Source organism: Aythya fuligula, chromosome 14 (assembly GCF_009819795.1).
Source record: "Aythya fuligula isolate bAytFul2 chromosome 14, bAytFul2.pri, whole genome shotgun sequence".
NCBI classification, from domain to species: Eukaryota; Metazoa; Chordata; class Aves; order Anseriformes; family Anatidae; genus Aythya; species Aythya fuligula.
The window spans coordinates 14931961-14936798 of NC_045572.1; positions in this window are offsets into that span (position 1 = coordinate 14931961).

Here is a 4838-nt window from a genome sequence, read left to right on the forward strand (position 1 = left end):
CTTAAGATTTGAAAAAGCAGTAACTTTATGCCAAAATTGCTTTTGTTAAATTGTATCCATGTGTTTTTAAATAGCTTAATTTGGTGTAGCAAAAACTTCACTGTCCCAGAAAAGGAAAATTCAATGAAGTACTTAAGATGTTAACTTCAGAATTTTCGTCTGGAATTATGAACTTTTTATTTAAAAAAATAAATAAATCAGTTTTATTGAATTGTAGGATACTGAGGGCTTTTTGTTGTTGTTGTTTTGTTTTAAACCTATGGATACCTTAGTTTCTTTGGATACTGATGGTACATTTTTATTGTTTTTGTTACTGGAAAAAAATAAATCTAAAATACCTTTTACCAGATAGCAATACAGTACAGGTTGCTATTCTTTTTTTTTTTTTCTTTCTTTTTAACCCTTGTTATTTGTGCCAGTTAAAATTATTAAAGACACCTTTTCAGAAGTAACATTAGTGATTTTGGATTACTTGTAATCCTCCCCCCCTTCCTTCCATATAAGAATATTTTTATATTCTTTATTCACTATGGAAGTCATCTACTGGATTTCATTTTTCAAGATTTATTTTTAGCTTTTTCAAGTGAAGTTGCACTATACTTTACATTCATCATTTTAACTTCAGAAGATTTAATGCAACAAATACTTTTCATGTCTTTTGGATATGCTCAAAGTTGAGTTTTTCATATTGGACTTGGGCTGCTCAGCGCTGGGCTGGTTGGACCAGATGGCCTCCAGGTCTCTCCCAACCCAAATTACTCTGTGATTCAAATCGTCTTTTAATGTTGTGTGTGTGTTTGTTTTTTTTTTAACACAGAACTGCCCTATCCCCAGGATTTGAACTCGTATCTGACCTTCTAGTATATACTGTTATATCAAATATGTAATCTTTGAACAAAATAAGCCCTGAGATTGAGCTTCCTTGTAAATCTTATTGTTTGTAGGAAAAGCCATTTCATACTGTATGTTTTTAATGGCTTCTTGCTATGCCATACTTTGAAGCTTCTAAATTTTACCAAAATGTTACTGCCTTCAAAACATGCATGAAATGAGAAGTGTGAATATTGTGGATTTTGATTCCCGCATAACTTAAAAGCAAACTGCTAATAACCTGAATAGATGTCCAGTTCTTAGAGAAGGCAGATAAACAGATTATATTCAGCAAAACGCATGCAGGATAGATGCATGCTAAAGCTCCCATGCTGTTTCAGTGTGAGCATACAGACTATAAACGCACTGCATGCAGACTTTATACATATTAGTTGTATTCCTGACTACAGATTAAGTTCAGTGCCACATCTGTGAAATGGTTGTCGATGCTGTGAGAACCTCATCATTGATGGAAAGTAAAATGCACATGTATCTTGACAGGGGCTTAAAAGTTGAGAAAGTTTGGTGTGCAATATAATCACTTTTATTCCTAATACTAAAATCATGTATGTAAAGTGATACAATTGACCATTTTTTTGCACTTTGGCTTTTATAAATATTTATATGTATTTAAAGACTAAGAATATGTGAGTGTGTATACATATATATTAGAAACCTGCTCAGTTTTGTAAACATGAATGTTACTTTTCTGTATGAGAGACTTTGTGTTAACACTACTGCAGTATGCATAAACAATTTATAAAATATGACTAATAAGAAGTGGCAGTCAACATAGATGCAATCTGTAATCTTAACTGCTCACCTGAAAAACAACAAAAAAGAGGGATTTATGGCTATCAATCAGATTATTTACCAGAAACATTGTTAGATACATGAACACTGAGTAGCTGAATGGCATTGCAGAAATGGAGTATGTTTTAAAATGTTCTGTGCTCATATCGTTTTTCCTCAAAAAAAAAAAAAATCAAATTGAAAAAAAAAAAAACAACAACCAAACAAAAAAAAACACCACCCTTAAAGAAACCTGGCTTTTTGAAATCTGGATAAGCAGCCTGTAAGTGTGCTTTGAGGAAACAGTGTGATATGACAAGCTTCATTTTATGTAATGGAAAATGACAAAAACATGAGTAATGAATGGCAAAATCAAGGTTTTGTCTGCACAGATTTTACTAAACAAACAAGTCTGACTGGAAACTAGTGTTTGCAAACAGCCTGTGAAGCTTTATCTTGTTTCTGGTAAGGGTTTGCATTTCCTTGTCAAAATAATGAAAATTAAACTGAACTTTAACTCAGAATTAACTGGTTGGTTGTTAAGACTGTTAGGCACTAAAGGACTATTATTTTTTGTCTTTTGGAGTCCTAACAGAGTGCACATACGTTCATTCAAAACTAAGTGTGTGTTGGGGGAAGTAATTCCATATGTTTTATTTTTCTTTACTAAAGGAAAGACCTCAATTTCTAAATCATAATGCTGAATTGGTTTCCTTTTTAGATTGTATTTGGCTTAAAATTATAATTTTACAAACGAAATAGGATTCAGACATTCAAAAAACTGACACACTGAGCCTCCAAGAACTGGGTAAATGAGCCTTTTTTGGCAGAAGTGCAATCCTCCCGTTTGGTGTGCACTGGAAGTTCAGTTGCTGAAGTGCAGACAAATCTTTACTGAGCATAATGCTGTTTTTGAATACAGGTTCAGTCTTGCAGCAATACAGTTTGTGTGGAGCGTTTCATTTGAATTGTGAGTCTTGAAATGGAAGTACTTAGTGTGGTGAGGGGTAAATGCTGACCAGCCTTTGTCTGTATATTCTACATATGTCATATGGATTCTATCAGGGCTTGATGCTAAACTTAGTGATACTGTATACTGGGAACCAAATTCTTTCCTGGGATGTGTATTGTGTAATTCCTGCTCAAAACTGGTTTTGATCCAGGGACACCTGCACCCAGATGCAGAATTTGGACTTAAGTTCCTATAAATGAATCTAGTAACTTCTTTGCTTTTCCACAGTGTCTTTGATTTTTTTCAACATGAAGTATGACAAAAAATGTATTCTGCCTCATTATTTTCCATATATCTTAGATTGTCTATTACATGAGTAATTAGTGATGTTCTAAAAGCTTATTACACAACTTATCAAATCAGTTTTATTTTTTGCCCACTGCATGCTAAAACGTCTGGAGCTAAACTAATGTTTTAAGTAAGCCATCTTTTCTCATATTAGTGTTGGAGGAAGGTGAAGAGAAGATCATCACTTCTGTTTGTGTTTTATTAAATGACTATTTTTGTAGCTAAAATTTTATTTGTTGGATTTCAATCTTGTAGACTTGCTTTGTTGATATAAATTTACCTGGGTCCGCTATTTCAAAGAAATATATGTATAAGAAGTCCAGTATAAAATTAAAATAATAAAATAGTCTTCTGCAATTTGTTACTGAAAATATGACAAATTATTTTGGTCCAGGAATTAAAAAAAAGAAAATACATGTAAATATTTCGGTTCTTATTCCTTGATGTTGCTGCTTATTTTTTGAAAAGGTGCTTGCAGTTTTGCACAACAGAAATCAACTTTATTAATTGCTGGGTTTGAAGCACTTTAGGATTCTTCTGAATACAACCAGTATATGGTGTTAAAAGGAAAGACAAAAAATCAGATGTATTCAAATTTGGTTTCAGTCTTTTGATCTGATAGATTTGATCAGCATTTTCCTTTAAATATAAACCTTTTTTGAGAGATGTGAACTTTGAGATTTTTTTAGGGCTGAAATTTAACACATAGTACGAGATGATTTGAGAAGCATCCCCTACTTAAATGCCTGTAGGGTGACTTGAATAGCAATGTGACTACCTAGGCATCTATGGTATAAAGAAATGCAAAAGTCTGTCATGTAGCGAGATCAGCTAGCTTTTATTAACATTAGGCTATTCATCCTAAGCTAGATGTATGTGCTGTGGTGAGGCCAGAACATCTGCTTACATGGGGACTCCACCGTTATAGATACTATGAGGATACATAGGAAGACTGTGTCTCTAAAATACTGGTCTGAAAGCTTGATGCCTCCTATGGCATACATGAGCTCGTTTTCCAGGCTGGAGTTCAGCACTCCATGGTTTCTTAGGATAATGAAAGCAGAGAAGAAAGCAGTCACGTAAGAACCACATGTTATGTCCACTACCTGAAACAGTAGTCATATTTGTTAACGACAGCAAAGCTAGTTTAATATCCATGAACATGTGCTATTGTATTGTCTTCTACTGGGAAAAAAACTTTTTTGAAAAACCATGTGTGTCACTAGCTTTTCTATGAATTCAGATGCTTAAATTGGTGCTAATTTTTTAAAAGAAAATGTAACAGATGGTTAGCAATGTATTTGTCTGTTTTTGATACCTATATTTTCTTAAATTGTGGCAAACCAAACTTTATAAAATGACTAATGTACGTTTTTAGGTTCGTCAGATTCCCGATTTTTCCAAAAGTAAAGTGTGTAAAATTCCAGTTATGCTTCTTTGGAGCTATTGCTTTCAAGTGTTTTATACACTAATAAAATGAACATGATTAGAGAAGTTAGCAATGCATAACTACAATCCCTTTCTTTAAATTGCATGACATGCTGGGTCCCACAGGTGGTTTTAGTTTAGTTTAGTTAAGATACCTAAGTAAGGGCAAATCAGAGATACTTGTGTTTAGTTAACCCAGTACAGCGAAGCCTTATCTGGTCATTAAGATAACTTATAAAGATTATAAGAATTTTCATCTATTTTAAAGAGAGAATATCAAATGGAATTAATGAACTGTTTTGTACAAATACAAATGTTAAATCCAGAGAATATATAATGTAGTTTGCTCCAGAACACATGCTATTAAAGAGTATAATGGGCTCCTTGAGTTATTTGTATTGAAATCCAATTTTTCCCGATTACTTAAAATAACCACCCTCCCACCCAA